The following is a 20,881-nucleotide window of genomic DNA, read 5'->3' as shown; positions in this document are numbered from 1 at the left end:
TTTGAAGGAATGGAGAGACACAGATGGCCTTCAGTTGTTCATTTTATGACACCCTTGGTGTTCATTTTAGAGCAGAATAGCACAGTAATTGCAGAGTAATGGTCCATTGATTTAGTACAACACATTTCTGGACATGATGGCTTTTCTTTCAGTTTGGTGACCGGCATGTTTGAATGTTCTCATATGCAAATAAAAAAGTGCCGTTTTTTAAATGTTAGAGAATGTGTGTGACATGGTTGAGTGGAAACAGCTCTCTCTCTCTCTCTCTCTCTGTCATATGTCTTCTCTCTCAAATATGGGAGTGTTGGGAAAATGTCAGGCTCCAGTTTTTCTCAAGGAGGGTATCACATTTCAGTTTTGGGAACGTCACCCTGTTTCCCAGTAGTGCTTGTAAGGGAGATTTACAGTTTATCCATACTGTGAAACAGGTAAAATCATTACATTAATACAGTCAATAGGGAGATATTCTTAATGCAAATAAACTGTTTTGACTTTTTACATTTGATTATCTTTAAGGAAGAGTCTGGACAATGATGCCTGATGCTTATTATTTTTTTCAAATAACTGGGCGGAGAAGTGGTTCTTGAGCCAGATCTTACACAGCCTGACCACCGCAGCTGGGCTATTTTATGATTTATTCAGCTTTTTCTCCCCATCTCTTTATTTGTTTCTTGTACTTGACACTTGCTAAGGGAGTTGTGCAACACAGATAACTGAAGATGACCCTTACGACCCAAAATGTTTTTTTCTTTCCTTTCTTTCTTTTTTTTTTTTTTGGAATAATTTTTTGTTTATTGACAGGCGTTATTTATTTATTTATTTATTTATTTGCATTTTTGCCCTTGATAGAATGGTGTCAGAGGAGACAGGAAGCAGTGGGAGGAAAGAATAAAAAAAAAATTGTCTAAATTAAAAAAATGTGCCCTCATAAATATTCCCCCCATTGATGATGTGTACATCATTGTAAGAGCTGGCCAAAAAAAGTTGTTCAATAAGCAATCGACAGCAATCCAAGAATCCAAACATTTTCTCAATGGAAAAAAATAGTCATGCCAGAGATTTTTTTTTTTTCTCATTTGAGAACGTAGTTTTTGTTTTATGCCAACTTTTAATAGGTTTTTTTTGGTCAGTATAGACTATTTTAGGCATTGCATGACTAATTGGAGCATGTCTGCTCATTTGTCTGTCCCAGTGCTCTTTTTTCCCCACTGTACAGGACTCCTATTTCTTTCCAGCAACTAACTCTAGATAAAAATGCTCAATTCATGTTGGGAAGTGCTTGCAGCCCTGGATTTGAGGTGTGTTTGCTGTGTGTGAGTGTTTGTGGAGGAAGCCATCAGTGACATCAAGACCGTGCTAATGGAAGGAGGACATTTCCTGAGCCACAGGAAAGCTGTGAAGCCATGTGCTGGTGTGTTTGTGTCCTGAATTAGTCTGTATTTTAACTGACATTACATGCTTCCCTGATAGTCCTCCTCACTATGACATTGTATGTTAATCATGGATCATTTTCATATAATAACCTCTATCAGGAGGGGGTAATATCGAAAGTCAAACAGAGAGGGACGGACTCCCCCTGCTGAAGTCCTGATTCACCTCGAACCTGCTTCCCTTACTATTGTATGTGTATTTATTTATTTTTAGTCCATTGTCACCATTGGTTTTCTCACTGGATGTATTAAAACATTGTTGTCTGTAAAACTGCTTTGGCATAGTCTGCATTGAGAAGAACACTAATAGAATCGAATTGAGTTGAATCAGATCGAATCAAATTTTGTTTCTGGTCGTCACTTGTTCTGGAAACTGGTTGCTATGGACCAAAAGATGGGGCAGTATTTTGACATATATTTTGAAATACGACTTGCCAGTTTCGGTTTGTTCTGAAAAGAAAATATATGTACTTACAAGTTCTTGAATTCATATAAAGCTCTGAGCTTCTTGAGTGGTTATTTCATATCTTCTGCTGCCATCTAGTGGTAAACAACAAGTGTCAATGACAGTAGAGAAAGATTCCATGTTTAACAGAGACTTAATTTGCATTCACTCACTCTATCATCTCATTTATGAAGTTGCTGATTATATTAGATAATTATATAGTAATTTTGACATTGTTATTTTATGTTCTCCTTGTTTTCCTGGAAGGTCTGTTTTATGATGGACAGGAACATGGACTCTTCATGGATAAAACTGGAGGGCCGGATCCGCAATCATGACCGTGAAATTGAGAAGATGTGCAACCATCACTTCCAGGGCTTTGTGGACTCCATTACTGAGCTGCTCAAAGTGCGCGGAGAAGCCCAGAAACTCAAGGTGCCGAAAGAGGAAATGAGGGTTTGAGAAAATCCTATAAAACCAGAGAGAAGAAAAAAGAAATATTATAGATATAAAACAAAAAAATATTTGAACATGTGTGTAATACTTCTGAAAAAATCCTGACTTATGCAGATTCTGTTTCTTTTTTGATCACTCCTGCATAATTGTTTGTTTTGTCTCCCTCAGTGGTCAGGTGACTGAGACCAATCAGAAGCTCCAAAATGACGGCAAGGAGGTGTGTGTGCCCTGCTTGCTTAGTTTAGTCTTTGATTCAGAACTTATAGAAAAGCAAATATTTTAACATATCAATAACATTCAGCATTATTAAAATCGGTGGTTGCCTCTCCTGTAGCTCCTGACATCAATGGATGAGCTGAGACAGTGCCGTCTGCAGCAGAGGAATATCGCCACCACCATTGACAAACTCACACACTGCTTACCAGGTACAAACATCATACTTTGCATTTTAATCCAGTTTTTCCTCGCACAACCTCTGTAATAATTCCAGAGCAATTACCTACTGTTTTTCGCCAAACTCAGTGATCCTCTGAGAAATCGAATCCCGTTTGAATGTGAATGTCTGTGATTGAGAAAAATATTTCTTTCATAACACATTTCCTTGTGTGTGTTTCGGCCAATGTGAACCACTCTTAGTACTGTGCGCATGCAACAAAAAAAACTAAATCAAAAGCCACATCACATAAGCTGTTAAGATTAGCTATTGTAATATCAGTGTCAGGTAAGATTAGTCACCTCTATTTCTACACTCAATAAAATAGTTTTAATTACATATGTATCTTTTAAATGTGGTTTTACTACAAATAAAAAAAAAAAAAGCGGGAAAAAAAACGGTTGAACTAAGGTAACTACAAATTAACCATGGTTTTGCTATACTAAACATAGCTTTACCATGGTATTTATAGTAAAACTGTGGTTATACTAATGGTAATCTGTACAAGTGCATGCAAAAGAGAGCACAAAGGAATAATGAGAGATTTGCTAACATATCAATACATCTACCTGAGTTACAAGGTCGGAGGAGAGCAAGCCACCATCAAATTAATACAAGGGATGGATCAGAATGATCATCCTTTTCCTGATCTTTTTTCCACAAACCAGGGGCGAAAAAACTGGTCGGCGTTATTATTAGATTGTTCAGTGAATATAATGTGGATATTTAGGTTCCTTTTTGTAATTGCACTTGTATGTTTCATTAAGTTATATTTTTATTGTATGTGAGTGTATGCATGGATGTATGTTTGTGTATGTATATGTATATGTATATCTAATTTTATTATTTGGTTTAGTATTATTGAATATGTTTTGAATATTTGTTGTGAGTATTTTGTATTTGTTTTTTCTTGTAATTTTATCTTTCGATGTACTTTCTAAGCAGAAAAGTAGATTAACTTTAAACTTCTTAATACAATCTGCGTGACTATATGCAATGCACACATACAGAGCACCTGATCTCTGAATCACCCAGATCTAATAAACACGGAGATGTTATGTCCTGTCCGAATCGATATGTGGAATCACAGACGTCGGTGTGACTTAAGAACTGTAACTCAAACGTCATTTAGGAAAATTAGTCCTGTCCAAATAAGGCTTTAGTGTACTGTGAAGTTGTATTAACCACTACTGTTCAAAAAGTTTTGTGGTCAGTAAGATTTTTTTATTTTTTTGAAAAGAAATTTTAAAAAGCCGGGTAAGTGATTTTCTTCTAAAACATATTTTTGGTTATGCTGGCTGAAAGTCTCTTCCCATCCCGATAGCAATCACTTAAGTTAAGTGGTCTAAATGTTTCTATATGTATTTTATATTGTCTGTGGAAGGCGTAGGACAATAAAATGTTCGTCCAATCATATCCCTATTACTATAATATAGGGATATATTAATATATTATTATACAATAATAATATATAACTATAAATATATATATATATATATATATGTATGGAGTATGTATGTATGTATGTGTGTGTGTGTGTGTGTGTGTGTGTGTGTGTGTATATATATATAAGATCATGAAGAGGATGATCATTCTGAGCCAGTTAAGACTTGATTTTATAATATTAGATAATGTTTTTTCATTCAATGCTTTTCATCATTGAAAAATCCTGAAAATTAAGCAGCACAACTGTATAAAGAGGTATATGATACTGCTAAAAAGAACATTATTTTGTGTATTTGGTGTAATGAAATGTTTATGCGGTTTAAGGTTCAAAAAAACACATTATTTTCCACATACTGTACATTATTGTTTCTCCTCTATGCCCCGCCTTTCTGATAGGCATAGTGTTTTACAAAGCTCATCGGTCTGAAAAGTGAGGTGTACGCTGATTGGCCAGCTATCCAGTGTGTTGTGATTGGCTGAATGCCTAAGCGTGTGATTGAAATGTTATGCCCTTAACATACTGTCATGCCGTGTCCCGGTCAGAACACCAGAGCGCAGAGACAAAAACCTTAAAACTCATTACAAACGAGGCAGGCATTTGTTTCATCCAGTGGGGACATAAATACTGATTACAATGACTTATACTGTCTTTTAACGCGTTGGGTTACATCGGGCTGTGTAAACATAAATGCATGTCTGCATTTGTGATCGGAAAAATGACAAACAACAAGCTGTACTCTGCTCAAAACTCGAATTTGAATCATCAGTGGCAAATTCTTTAAATATAAAAAACGTACTCACAGACTGTGAGTCAGGACAGCCGGCATTGTAGTCTACTCTCCCAGTGTTCAGGAAACAGTCCCTCTATAAAATATGCTTGCACACATCTGAATATTTGGTTTGAACTGTTCTGGAACAGTGGTGTAAATACAACTTAAACACTGATTTCTAGTCGTTTTACTCTTTTAGAAGGGCCAAACAAATTAGTTTCGCTTTTCCACAACGAATCACAGCATCAAACACTGTGGGCTTGAGTGAGGTACGCCCCTGTTGGTTAGAGAACGGCGTTTGCTGGCGATTCAAGGCAAGGACACATGTGAACGACCCCGGGCTGGACTCCTGCTTTCGTCCACGTTGACAGACGATCCACAGCGCCGAAGGTGATCGTAGTTCCTTTGTCGACCGGGCACTGATCAGCTCTAGGCATGACGAAGCTGATATCGTCCTCTTTTGGAAGGACCCAATCAAAGTAGTTTTTTTCGCATTTCACAATGAAAAACACAAGCGTATCGGCACAACAATAATTACAGTGAGAATAGAAGTTATTGACTTCTTTCTTTGCCGTGAAACCTCTTGGGCAGCGTAACAAAGTCTACCATTTTAAAAGGTACCAACCCCAGTGACAGCTTTTGTACCTTTTTTTTTTTTTCTGAGAGTTTCTGCGTGGTTGACTCTGTACTTTTCTAAAGCCATATCTCTTTGGATTTGAGACTTTAGTCTTTGCAACGTTACAGATCGTCTTTTCATGCAACCAGAGCTTGTAACACTCCAAAGAGGGAAGGAAAACTTTGAAAATCGTATCATATGACCCTATTAAGACCAAATATGTCTTGAGCACCAAAAGCAAGCGTATTAGAATGATTCTGAAGGATCATGTGAGACACTGAAGACTGGAAGTAACAGTTTAGCTTGCTGAAAACTCAGTCTTTTCCAGCACAGGAAATCAATTACATTTTTTGTTCAAAAAATGATCTAATTGTAAAGCCTCGTTGAGCATAAGAGACTTTAAAAAACATCCTTCCTGACCTCAAACTTTTGAACGGGAGTGTGTGTGGTTTGGAACTGCTTGCAAGCGCGCATGCTGTGCATCTTGGACTGTTTTTCCCATAATTCCACAGGGTATTTTTTTGTTTGCTTTGCAAGTGTTGGAAGAGGTACAAGCAAACTGAAGGACAGATGAGGCCCAAACGGTATGACATCTGTGCACATGCCCTTTTTGTTGTATGCTGCAGATGGAGCCACTAGGTGGCACTAGAGATAAAACCTGGTCTATGTTGAACGTGAACCACACAAGTGTCAGTGTGTTAAGGCCCCAAAATATTTTAACAACTTTTTACTTAAAAAACAAAAAAGTCTATTTGAAAGCAGGGACATTCACCGCTGGGGAAAGAACGAGAGAAGGTGTTGATGATTTTAAACAGACAGGAGGATCACTGGACCACTGGAGTATCTCATCCAGTCTGATGTACCTAAAGCAGCCAGTTGGGAGCTGGTCAGTAGTCAGAGACAACGAGGGACACATTTGGATTGGGTTTTCCTTAGCTGCAGCAGCTGCAAACATTTGAAACCATCCCAAATCTTAAGCATTATTAGGCAGCATCTTCACTCTTTTTTTATTTATTATTTTTTTTTTTTTAATGGTCAGGGACAGTTAGACATCTGAACAGGAGGGTTGAGGGAGGTGACAGGGGGAACCAGGATTGGAGATTATACAGGATTTTTAACCTACAAGCCTTATGAGCACTCAGCTCTCATATACAAGCAAGTTGCAACTCTCAGGGGCCATCTGTGAATAGTGTGCGAGAGGAAAAAAAATAATTTTTACAATTTTGTCCCACAAAAAAAAAAAACAACTTCTGAAAAAGCTAGTCTACCAAAGTAGTTGTTTTTGAAAGTGCCCACTCAAACGTTTTTGAAGCATTGATTTTTGCTGTCTTGTTGTGTCCTATTCCATGTGACCCTGAGGCATCAGCATTGGCCTGCACCACGTTTTCCATCCAGGTTTGGTTTTTATTTATCTCTGCTCATCTCCGGGTTTCTCTGTCTCTCTCGTGTGCTTGGTTTTGCCATGAGCCTGACGGTAGCGGCAGGGGTCGGCCAAGGAGAGACTCTCTCCCCGGTGTCGGGTCTGCTGTGTAATGTAAAAAAAAATGCGTGACTGTGATGCGTATTGAGTAGTGTGTGCATGTGTGCGATGAGCATAGCTCATCTCTGAGATCATCTTTGATTAGGTTAAATTGTTATCATGCTGAGATCTAAGTCTTTAACCAAAGGTTTAAAAACATGTATTGCATGTGCAAGGCTGCACAATAATGAGGGCCTGGGGAGAGTTTTGGGTCAGTTTACATGCACTTTCATTTGCCCTCCATTGCAGTCTTATATCATGTTACAGTATGTGGTATAGGAATATTTGTATGTATTTTAACTTTGTTTTTCTTGTGGATTTAGTTTGATTTAAGTGTCACAAAGTTAAAATTATCAGGATAAATTTCTGAAAAAGAAATTTGTAGAAATTGCAAGAGTAAATTGGAATGATCTTGGGAACCTCAGCATTAATAATACATTGTAGAGCAAATAAAACATTTTACTATAAAAATTTAAATATAAAAATATTTAATTAAAAATTATAATATGAAAAAATCTTATTAATATACGTATATATATATTTCAGAAACAGACTATATGAAAAAACAATAAAAATACAAAGTATAAAAAATGGAATAACATTTAAAAAGTATTACAAAATAATTTAATGCATGTATGTATGCAAAATCCTGCATAAATAATATTATTTATATTACTAATTAATAATTTCTTCAGAATATTAAAATATTTTTGTCACACAAAAAAAAGTTGTTACTTTTTTGGCCATTGAAAAACCTTATTGTTGAGCCCTGCATGCGTGCTCATTAATATGGGAAGGTTTCTGAAGTAGTAGAGGGGGGTATATGCATCATTTCTGAGCCTGTCGTGTTCTACCCCAGATACTACCCAGCACTGACGAACCCCTGGAGCATTTGGAGGAGAGTTTGTTTGCCTCAAGCGGGATCCGTATCGTTTCTGCACCATCATGGCATGAGAATATCCCACGCCTCGCCAACACACATCAGAGACGGTCTCCATGTCGGACCTCAAAGACTTCCTGGAGAGCACATCCGCAAGGCATTCGGATAAGGCATCGGAGAGACTGCCATGAAAAAGGTGTTGTGTTGCTTGTGTGTTAGAGAGAGTGTGGTGCGCATGTCGGAATAATGCCTTGAGGTGTATAAGAAACTTACTTTGACAAGCTGCCTCCTAGTGCTCACATCTGACCTGACAGTCACAGCTGGGTTTCAACTGTCCTTGTTCTCCAGTATTCACTATGCTTTTTTCCCCCATTTTTACTTTCATCTAACTCTCGGACCATCTAGTCTGGAGGAAAAAGAGCTACCAATCTGTTCTGAATCAAAATTTTGTTTCAGGTCAGTTTTTTGTTTATGCCAGAAAGGAATCGTGGAAACACTGTATGGACGCTACTTCAAGGACAGTACACAGAGGACACGGAGAAGACCCAGGGAGCACCTATGAGAGAAAATTGAGTGGAATTTTTCATTGGAATGCAGAAAAGTTCTCTGCTTTCTTTTACAGTATTAGACCAGATGGGGTTAGGACGTGCGTTAGAATATGAACGCCCAAATAGACATTAGGATCTCCCAAGCCCAACCATAGAAAAGTCTGGCCCTCGCTTTTTTCCACTCTAACATATCTTTTCTCTTATTTTCTTCCTTGTCCGTTCAACTGAGGAATAAAACTAATCATTATAGATTGTTATTGTGTGAAAGCTCCATTGGTGGTGGTTTCCAAGGCAGGTAACACTATTGCACAAGTTAGAGACATTTCCGTATCTATAAGTATTTACAGTTTGTCACGTAACTCGTCCTGTGCTGTTTGTCCTAACAGACATGAAATCATACTTAAAACTGTTGTGGTTTACTGAGAGGAGGTGACTAATCATTTAAGCAATCATTTTGGTTTTTGCAGTGGTTAAAATGGGGCACAAATATTGATAGTACAAGAACTTTTGAATATTTGATAGTACAGAACCACTGCTATAGGCAAACCACTCAGAAGACACCTTAGCCACACTTTAGCATTATCAATGCTAATTATGCACAGACAGGTCGCCCACGGTCCACATTTTCTTCAGCACATTCTCTGCTCTTCAATCACTACCAGTTCCTCTCCGTATGGATCAGTTGCTGATTCTAATTACTGAAAACAGTGGGGAGTAAAAGTACCAAAAAGATGTCACAGAAGAGTTCAAATATTCCTCCCGAGAAAGACCAAAGCCAGAATGTGTTGTGCGCGTATGATGCTCTGCTAAAACATGTTCTCTTTTCACGGTGTGAAACCTTTTGGTTGTTACACCCCAGTACTTTCAAGAACACAAAAGTAGGTGATACCTTCTGACATTTTTCAGTAGTTGAAGATGGTCTCTTTTTTTTCCCCCCCCGATAGCGTAGCTTTTTCAGGTGTAATGCAATGAAAAAACTACATGGCTGGTTTTTATTACATGTTTTATATGTGCATGGAGCTTTACAGTCAGAGCCTGAGAAGCTCCTTCTAAACGGTACCTTACTGTCTTATATAAAAGCGTTGCAAATTCAACCCATTCTCCTGTTTGTTCAGATGGTTTGTTTAAATGAAACGATTTCAAGAAGAATGATTCACCCATATGATTCCCTGTGTCAGAATAGTGACATTCTGCCTACGTTTCCAGCCTAAATTTCTATAAGTAAGATGCACTCCATTTTGTTCTTGGTTGTAGTTATCCTCCTGTTCAAATTGGAATCCTCATTGTTTGTGAAAAATATATAACTGCCTTCTATGAAGCGAGGAAGTCATTATGTAATCATCGTAGTTTTATATTTAAAAGACAGATGTTCTCCCCCCAGCTTGTAATGTCAGTTAATGTAGTATGCGCCTTTCTGAGACTAGTTTTGTAACTTATTTTTGTTTTCCTTAATAAAGCTTCACTGTACTTTACATCACTTTAAATTATGAGTGGATGTGTAGCTGTGGAAAGCTAGAGTTTCAAAGTAACTTCCCCAAGGACTGGTTTCTGGAAAGTTACTGTTAGGTCTCTGATGATGTTGAAGATTGAGGGCAAGTTGATAAATAAAACAATAGGTGTATTCATCCGGTAGGCAGGACTGAGGTGAGATGCGTGTTTCCTACCAGAGGTTTTAAAGCAATTCGCATTCATGAGCAAATGCAGTGTGGACAACCACATGAGTTTGGAATCAGCAGATAACCCGTTTGTTCTGTTGCTGTCTGTCCAGTCCAGCGCCCCCGCCCAGGCCTTTCTCGTTCCACTTTGTCCCTTTTTTCCTCTCTCCCTCATCAGCCTGCACCCCCTGGTCCAGAAGTTTGAACAAACTGTTCGCGTCCGAAGCTCCAGTACTTGGTGAGTTTTCCAACCGGGTTCCAATCTGGATGGGTAGCTGAATTTTTATATTCTTTCAACACTGCCCTTATTAACAGATCTAAAAGCAGGAATATAAAAAGAAGTTGTACACGTCTATGAAGGACAAAAAGGCTAGATTGCATGCTCCGTAGTTCATCAATTAGTAGGCGTGTCCTCAAATCACCCTGGTCACCGACAATAATTTACTCCTACAGTATATATACAGAATAGTGAATAGCACACAGTGCAACGAAATTAACAGTGATTGACAGTAAAAATAAATGTGCAAGATGTGATTTATGGCCTTCCCAGCCAAAGCTAGTAATTATGTCAGCAGGCATTACGCCAGGTTGTCTTCGCTGTCACGAATGATTTCTTATGCGAATTATTTGGAAGTAGGGCTGATTTGGGATGCGGTCAGAACACGGAGACACGTCCTCAACTTATAATGGGAAAATAAATATTATTTTTAGCCGTATTTACTGGCATCTTGATCACTTCGGAGCAGTATTAATGGGCGCATGCTGGAATAAAATCTTTACTGACCCCCCAACCCCAAACTTTCAAAACTTTAGTGAATGACGAGTTCAGGTTCAGAAGTACAAACGTCTTAGTATTTATTTATGGCTATTTTATCAAACTGCCTCACCACATTGGCCTCTAAGTGACTGGAGTTTGAGGACGCCTGGGTGTAGTTGACTCATCTGTGGGTCAGTAAGGTGGATTTATAGTGAAGGGATTCAGGGAGTAGAAAAAGTAAGGTGAATCACGTAATGGGGTGAAGGGTAGATTGAGTGCACAAGTAGAGAGTTCAAATTGGGAAAACAATCTGTTGAATAGTTTATTTTTTAATAACATTCTATATTGACAGCACCAAAACCCCACAGGAGCCATCGCAGATGCGCAACTGAAGAATCTTGTGGCATTTAAAACTTGTAAACATAAATTCTGTAATGGTTAATCCCCGAGTGTAATATTTGGTGTGGATGTAAGGTGGATGAGAGTTGCCCACACAGATATAAAAACTCAGTGTCCATGTGAGTTTGGGTATGTCTTTTCGGAAGGTGCACGTCCTAAAAAACTACCTTCCAGTTGCCTCTGGCATAGAACAGGATAATTGTACTGAACGGTGTTCAAACTTTTGAACAAGTTATTGCAGGTTCGTGCCGCAGACACCCAGGCAAATATGCACACCCTATTGTTGTTCAAGCATCATCCTCCTAACCTGCGGGCGGTTGTGGGTTCAAAATGTTGCTTAACTGCTCATTCCCTCCACCCCAGCGTGTCTTCATCCTATTCCCGTCACGCGACTACAGCAGTAAGTTTGACCCAAATTCGCTCATCGCCGGCTGCATGGGATCCACTGTCCTTGATGACTTAGGGCCTTGGCCGACGACTTCACCCTACTGCTCAGCAGGTCTCCCTGAGATAAGCCTGGTGGATCCAGGGCACGGCTGGGGTGACTCTTCGGCGATCCCTTAATTAGTCGCGAACATACAGTTTTTGAATTAATCGATAACTTCGCTGCTCTACATTGGAAGCCGATGATTTACTTTTTGTATTTGCCCAGGTAATCTATTCTAATTAAAACAGAGATAGGAAGTGTTGTTTGGGTGGGAAACTCTGTGGGAATTCAAATTTGGTCTACTTTAGTTGAGAACTTCCAGTTTCAGTATGCAATGAGGTAGCTAGTTAGTTTAGTATTTCTTACAATTTACTTTTCTTTCTATCATTCCCCAACCTATAGAAATTGAGTGTTGTTTTTTTTCCAGTTTCCAGCTCAAATGTTTGGGGTCTAGTAAGAATTTGTTTTTGTGTTTTTTAATAAAAAATCTCTTATTGCTGACCATATTTGATTAAATAACAGTAGAAACTGTGAAATTATTTTTTACAAACTGAAAGTAATTTTCGTACATTTTAATATTAAGATTAATATATATATTAATTATAAACCTCTAAGTACAACCACATAAACAAACACCCTCGGCATTGTGTCCAGTTTTACAAATCACTTTCTGTTCTCGAAATGTAAACCAGGTTGTAATCTAGCATTTTTAACATTCTTCAGGTCTTTCTTGGGCTTGTAAAACCAGGAGAGCACTCTTTATTTTGATTCAATCATTCATATCTTTTTTTTCCCAGCAGCCAAGGCTCTCCATGTTTGTTAGTTCCCATTTGGCATCCAGTAGGTGTGGCAGCAGAAGTCATTCCAGAATGTCTCTGCTGCTCCTGTAATATCTCCCATCTGAAGTGGAATGTGTTGTGTAGAGTTAAAACAAAAATGCAGACTGCCAGTAACCTTTGAAACAAAGTGGCACTCTGCCAAAGCCAAGCACATGTCCTCGCTATTAAGTTTGTTTCCTATGCAAATGTTCGTTTAAGTCCTGTCACCAAGATTTGTCTTCTCTTGGCCTTGCGTTTCACGGTGTGGTGTGTGTGTGTGGTTGGTGGCGTGTGTGGTGTGTGTGATGTATAATGTTAGTGTGTGTGTGTGTGTGTTTTGGCTGTAACCCAGCCACGTGCTGATTAGAGCAAAGCTATGGAGTTGTTCCTCAAAAGTAAACAACCAAGTTGAAAGATAAATCAAGATCTGAATGTCACCTTGCACAAGCTTTCTGTTAACCTCTTAAGAATCAATCTGTAACCACTCTCTCTCCTAAACTTGATTGCTGACACAGACTCTGGCTCCGGGTTCTGGACCTGCACTTCTCACTATCTCCTCGCAAACCGATGTGGCTAGGCTCTGCTTACCATGTTGGCTCGCTCATTGGTGGCCTATTTGCCAGCTTCAGTAGTGGTTTTCTTATGTTTCTGCTTTAAATAATACAGGGGAGCCGTGCCGGTGTGCTCTTTTTTCCTTTTTTTTTGTGGGTTTCTTCTTGTCTGCTCCAGTGGATTTGTGGTGGAGTGACGTTTGGAGGCATTCTGACTATAGAAGCTAAGAAGAAGGGGATCTGTTGCTCTTTGCTGTGGCTGATGAAGAAAACAACCCGCGCCTTTTCCTCCCCATCATTTATATTTCCTCGTTCGTGTTCAGGGGTTTTACATTTTTCTTTTTGTCCACTTCTTAGATCATTTTTTATTTTGCCCATCTCATTGCACCACATATTATGGTCACAACATTGTTTAGTGTAGTGTGAGCGAAATACTTGAAGTATTCCACGGTCTTTAGGCTGATGTCACAAGACAGATGGAATCACCTACTACTACCACCAAATACCTTAGGTCCAATAAATCGGTTATTTCAGGGTAAGACCCCTCACCTCAGGTGGACTCCACATTTCTTTTTCCACAGCAGAGATGGCTTCTCTTGAGCTTTCGGATGGCTTTCCTTTCCCTCCTCCTCTGCTCCATTTCTTCCCAGCCCTCAAACTCCATAGGAGCGAGTAGTGCAAGTGCGAACAACTAATAACAGAAGGCGATTTTTTTGTTCAAGGGGCTCAGTGATCCAGACTTGCAGACTGGTTCCTATTCCACTGGTGAAATTAGGCCCAGTCTCTGACCTTGTTGATTGTTTTTTTTAATTCCACTAACAGAATGATCTGATAAATAAATATATTGGGAGATCCAGTGCTGGCGTAATAATGGCTCCATTGTAAGCTGTCTTGGGCACAGAGAGTCTGTGTATGTGTGTGGACCTGAGTATATTATACAGTGTGGTTAGTCAAAAATTGTTATAGAATCTTCCTTTTCTTTTGAATCTTTTCCCCATGGCCAGATTTTGTTTCTTTCAGAACACTTTCAGACCCATGTCTATTCCAGTATTTGTTTATTTTACTCTGTGTGGTTACATCTGTATAGGAACACATCCAAACATTTAAATGACAAAGTTTCCACTAGCTTCCACAAAATACGTCACTTCATTGGCTTCCCTCCTTCTGTGTTGGGTCTGAAAGCTGGTTTGTAAATCTGCTTTATTTGGAAATCGTCAACCACCACAATTGTAACAACATGGCTTTCTTTGTTCAGACACCAAGCATAGTGTAATTATTTTTACAACTGGCCCGGACAATTTAGTAAATTCCATTCAAATGTTCTTGATTGAACATTTTAACAAAGCTTTGCACGGTGTTCAGTGGGGACCGTATTGCTAAATCTAACCCATGTATCAGAGTCTTACCATTGTTTTTCTCTCTAAAAGACTGATACTCACACAGCTTTAGGCCCATCTCTTTCTATGACCAGTGGTTTCTCAACCTGTTTTTTTCCCCTTTTTTTCCTCCAGGTTGCACTATGGTCCGAAGCATCAAGAATCTCGCGGCACCGCCGTCACGGGCATATCATTTACATATTACGTCACCATCATACAAACCAACCTTGATTTATAATATTATAGCCTAAATTATTTATGATATCTAATTCGATTACAATTCATTGACATATAATAAATTTCTACTTAACTCCCACTAAATAAAACACTTGATGCTGTCGTGGAGTCTTGACACAATTTTCTGGTGAAATGTTCTGCTCGAAAGGATACCAGCAGCCGGTACATGAAGTTTTGCAATTGTAAGTACGCAGGTCCTGCTAAGACGCCGCACAAACGGGCATTACTTTGTACTTGGAACACGCAACAAAAAAAAGTTGCAAAAAATGTTTGTTCCCATCAAATGTAACCTTACTGTTGAATCCAAATATGAGAAAGCACTTTTGAATTAGATACAATGATCGTGTCTCACCATACGGTCCAGAGATGTTTTGGGCCACAAAAAAAAATTGCTTTCAATTAAGGATGATTGCTGCGCGTAGTTAGGGTGTGTCCATTGCCATTTGCCCTGAAGCTGCTTCAAGTGAGTGTGAAGGTGACCGAAAATGCTATGGTACCGAAAATCCAGCATCTTTCATCACTCACTCGCCTTCACTGCTGATACTGTGCGAACTATTCTTGTTGTGTATGTTGTTTAATATACAATTTTTCTTAATTTAATATCACGTATAATTCGCTTGGCATTTTTGCACATTTCTTTTTTTCCCCCTCCTTTAAAATAACCAACACTGTCCTGTGTCCATCTCTGATGCTCAATTTTTTTTACTGAACTAATGAGCTGTTGATGACTATTGCCGAAAAAATTGATCTGTGCTGCGCATAGATTGTTGCGTGCCTTGTATGTTGTTTGTTAAATAAATGCGGATATGTTATAGTGGAGTAGGTCTGCTCACTGTCTTGACAAAATATGATATTGAAAAAACAAAATAATTTTTACATAAAAACATTAGGCTATGCGCTTATATATTGTCTTTAGTACATTTTTTTTTTAAATTATAGAATTAAAAACTAATGTCACGATCTAAAGATGAATGTAAAACTGAAAGTTAATTTTTTTATTGTGGTTCCAGCATGGTGGGCCGCGATTATTTGAATTTTATGTGACGTGGTGGGGGGGGCGCGCAGTGCGGCCCGTGTGGCACACCGGGTGTGAGAACCACTGTGTTGTAAGAACGGTAATACCAAGCCCATGACATCTCATTCATGCTTGAAAACCCCAGCCGCTTAAAACACCCCCAAATAAACGTTGGGCTGAGTAAATACTTTGGGTTTAATATAGGGTAAATTGGGTACATATGAACTTGAAACATGGTTGATCCTCTTGTTAGGACTAATTGTTACAAAACAAACTCAAAAGAAAACGAATTAACAGAACAAACAGAAAACAAATACAACCAAACAACATAAAACAACAACAACAAAACAACCCAAGCCACCCCTCCTAGAAGGCAATTACAGACAAAACAACGCCAACAGCCCTCCACATCTACCCAAAACTATTTGGGCTGAAAAACTAACTAAAATTCTAATTCTTCAAAATAAATTCTTATTTTGAATGATTAATTTGATTTTTCGTTTTTATTTTTTTTTTTTTTTTTTTTGCTGTTGTTTTTTTGTTGTTTGATTTTTTGGTTTTTGTTTTTTTTTTTTATGTGTGCGTTTTGCTGCCTTCAAGTTTATTTGTTTTTTTTTTTTTGTTTTTTTTTATTTTTGCCTACCTTCAAAAGCCAAATATTTTCAGAGTTGCTGAAATCGCTGGTGCAGTCACGAGCAGTTCAGGTTAATTAATGGAATTGGTTAAAACTTCGTTTCATTTTCCCAGTATATATTGAATTTGTCCTGTCTTTTCATATAAACACACGTAGTTATGGATTACAAATGTCCAGTACATTTACATTAATAAAAATTAAATACAATATATATAATTTATAATGAGATTGTATGTCTTTTTTTTGCAATGCTTCATGGGAAGGTTTGGAGTTTGCTGCAGCGAGTGAAACTGAAGTTTTCTTACAGACATGTTTATCATCACCTTAATCCTTCAAAGCTTCCTATGCTAGTCTGTCCTGAAAGGTTTATTACGTTAGCAAATCTATGGTGTAAATTTCATTCATCTAACAGCTCTGGGTGGGTGGTGATTCAATTTTTGAAAGGGGACACAGAAGGATGGTTGCACTTAATTTTAGGCCAGATTTTGCCTTAGATATGGGGACATTTTTGTACTTACTTGAAGTTGCAGGTCATGGCACTGTTTTTTTGCCACTGCCTGGGGAGTACTTGGTACTTTTTTTTAGTAACCACTTCGTTGAAGTTTCCAAGTGAAGCCGTACCAGTTCACCAAAACATGTACGTGTAAATCTCTGCGGATCACGATCCTGCCTGGCTGGAAAGAGTCACTACCTGCGGTCACCTGAACGTTTGTGACACCAAACACAAAACAGAACCGCGGTGCCTCACCCCCTCGCTCAATTTAACATCTCCTTCTACAGCCAGTCAAGGATTCAAAATGCGAACTGTTTTTGAATAGATAGCGACCTTTTATTAACAAACCAAAAAGTTTTGTTGTCCTGTTGTGGAAGACATGACGTTCACTTCTACATCATTTATAGCAGGGGATCGGTATCCAATGGCCCCGTACCCCTACTGTTACTGAGCCGTGCTTGATCTCCGAGATGCGGTACCAAGCAGTGGAAACGCTATATATGTTTTGATAATATACTTGAAGCTACTGTCCTCTATTGAGTTAAATAAGGCGTTAGTTCAATTAGGTTTCCCAACCGCGTCATTGTATAATTAAGTAAATTTTTACTCTTGTTTATCCCTCCCACCATAGTATTTTTTTTTTTTTTGTCCTGGGGACACATCAGTTAAAATGATCCTTTCCCTTTACTCTGTTATTCTCACTTCGCAGCATTTTCCCACAGGATTCCTGCCACTTCAGCATTCACTAGTTGAGTCACAAAACCCCAACATAACCGGTTAGTATTCTTACAAATATTTAGTTCTAAGTATCACATTTCACACATAATGCCCTTATCCACTGTGTTTTAGTTTTTGTCAGTGGGGTGACCTTACTTATTTTACAGCACAAGTATTATGGCGGTGTAAACTTAAACCAGAGCCCTATCACGAGGCGTAGTGCTGCAAGAGGTGGGAGGGGGTGGGAGCGTGGTGCACTCGTTTAAATTAGCGGACTCCATGGAAAAAATACATTCTTTTTTGTCGTCATTTTTTTTTTGGTCCCACATGTTCTAAATGTATGAATGAACTTCCCGTGGGTGACCCCATCCTGCATTAAGAGAATAGAGCTAACTTCATCCTATGTGTTTTAAAAGTAAATTAAATTATCCCTGTATACATTCTTAATTTACCAGGAGGGTTTTTTTCCACGCAACTACCTGAAGAATTGTCTATGTCTTCTAAAACAAACCAACCCCGGAACCTTGTAATGTAATAATCGTGAGTTTAAAAGATGGGAAAGTAGGCCCAGTGGATCAAAAGTACTGTGAGGGCCCAAAGGAGGGGGGCACATTTTGCCTGAAGGAAAAATTTTGCTGGCGTGTTGTTTTTTTTTGTGTTTTTTTTTCCGTTCTTTTTTTGTTTTTTTTTTTGGCCATCATCCCACCATAACCCCATCCCGCGGTTCTGACCCCCTGCCAAATTGCCAATCTAATTGAAGATTTGAGTGTACCCAAATGGCAAAAACAAGGGGAACACACCAACCAAGCCGCCCAGTGGACACACAATAGACCCACACACCACTTGGTAACATGCTGCCATTCAGTAAGAGTGTAAAATTATTGTGTAAGTGAAAAAAGTTATGGATGTGATCCTTTCACAAGAAGATCAGATTAACCACCTTCTCTGGGCAACACCACAAAACAAAATACACCCCATCAAAACAAACACCCACAATGATATTGCGCGAGCAACAACACAATAACAAATCGCCCACTAAATATAACACAAATAAAAAACGTCTCAATATTGAAATGACTTCAGTTTTTTTTTGACTAACTCTTCCTGTAATGAAGGGCCCTTTAATTTCTTGATGCTCTTAAGGGGAATGAATTTTCTGAGTTTCAAAGGTTCTCCTTCATGGTCCCACCATCCATACACCCTCACTAATGACGCACATGCCCCTCTACTAGGGGTTCGACGATATTAGAAGAGGAACTATAGAATTCCAGACGTGGTTCCTAAAGAAAGAAATGGAGCACAATTTATACAATGACACACACTCAATCTTTACGTAGTCCCAATTAGTAGGCAATTAAGACCCTTCCTTCTTGTTCTCAAGAAGAAATAATCAGAATAACCAGTATTTGTCCTTGACTCCTTTTGTTTTTCTTTGGAACTGATGAGGCAGTCTACAACAATCCCACCCTTGCTCCTATTGTCGATGCTGCTGGTTGTTTATATTCTTTTTTTTCTCAATGTGCTGACGTGTTTTCCCTCTCCCATTCACTTTTTTCTATCTAAAGAGGCCCTTTTTTTGATTCGAAGAGCCCCTCCAGCCCTCCCCCGAATCTTGCTCCTCACCAAATAACTTGAGGGCTCTGTGTTAAGGAGAAAGTTGCGTGAGCATTTGCTTTAGTCATGATGACGTCAGACCGGTATTTATTAAAGAATAGTGTTTCTGTTGAGAGAAAAACTCCATTTTGAACTCTCACGTTTTGCATATGGGGAAAGTTTTTTCTTATTCACAGGTGCCTTTTTTCCCTTTTTTGCCACTATGGGAAAGACATGCCTTTGTAAGTATGTAGCACAATATAGCTATTGACTTGGAATGTCGTACTAAAAGGAAAATTGATTTACATAAACTCAGACTTTGTTCTTTTGTTCTTTTTAATTACATGTTTTGTTTTTCCCACTTTCAAAGTTTGTTTACAGAAAATTGAGTATTATAATGAGGAAAAAAGCTGGGTTTTTTTTATTCGGTGTTGCTTTGAAAGTTTTTGTGAACACCCTTCAGAATTGTCTTTATTTCTGCATACATATGGACCCAAAAGATCATGCCAGATCCATTTTTTCCACACAAGCCCTGAAATTTTTTTGACAAAGAGAATCCCCAGTCAAACAAATGAAGACAAAAATATATGCTTTGGTCATTTATTTATTGAGAAAAATGATCCAGTGTTACCATATCTGGTTCAGTTGGCAAAAGTAAGTTTAATCTTTGCTTTCAGATTAATCTGGTTTCTGACACCCTTTTGCAGCATATAATGTTCTGCAGGCTAAACGTTTCTTGTAACTGCTGATCAGTCCTGCACAACTTGTAGGCAATTTGTAGGAATTTTAAGAGCGGTTATGCCCATTCCTCAGTACAGAACCACTTCAACTCTGGTTTTTTTTGGGTTTCCTCCTGGTGAAACTGCTTGCTTCAGATCCTTCTACAACATTTCAATTGGATTAAGGTTTCAGAAATTTTGACTCAATCATTCCAAAACATGAACTTAGTGTTTTTGGTTCTACTCTTTAAATCTATTCTTTGGTGAAATGACTGTGCTTGGTTTTGTGTTGTTTCTTGCTGCATGACCCATTTTTTTCTTGAGATTTCAGATGGCAGATTCTTCAGCACCGATGTCCCTGACATTTTCCTTTGAGAATTTTGCTGGTATAAAAATTCAGAATTTCATTGTTTTTCCATCAATGATGGCAAGGAGCCCGTCCCCGGCCCAGGATGCCAGCAAAACAGTGTTCCCAAATCATTATACTATCACCCACCATGTTTCACAGATGGATGCTGTATGAGGTTTCTTATGCTGGAATGCAGTGTTTTTCTTTCTCCAAACAAATCGCTTCTATTCTGGTTCTATTTTGGTTTCATGCATCCACAAAACATTTCTCCTCTGGCTTGGTCCACCAATGAATCTTTACGCAACTTGCAGCGGTTTTCTTTTTGGAGAGCTGTGGGCTTTCCCCCTCTTCTTTGCGACTTGCCCATGGACACCATGGGTTTTTTCAATGTTCTCCTGATGATTGACTCATTGATCAAACATTAACATCAGCCAATGGTGAGAAAGGCCTTTAGTTTTTACTTTAGACAGTCTTACTTACGTAGAACCTGGGGGGTCCTTTGCAATTTCTCAGACTATTACATGTCCTTGCTTTTGGAGTTGAAAAACTTTGTTTGTGTCAAACCACTCATGGGTAACGGTAACAATTTGTTCCTAAT

General features: G+C 38.6%; 1 pseudogene; it reads left to right on the top strand.

Moving 5' to 3' along the window:
• Positions 1–20,881, top strand: part of LOC109054069 — a 94,659-nt pseudogene that overhangs the window by 10,861 nt on the left and 62,917 nt on the right.

This window comes from Cyprinus carpio, chromosome A7 (genome assembly GCF_018340385.1).
Source record: "Cyprinus carpio isolate SPL01 chromosome A7, ASM1834038v1, whole genome shotgun sequence".
Taxonomy (NCBI): Eukaryota; Metazoa; Chordata; class Actinopteri; order Cypriniformes; family Cyprinidae; genus Cyprinus; species Cyprinus carpio.
Note: the sequence above shows the minus strand (reverse complement) of the source record. Positions and strands in the feature narration are given on the sequence as shown.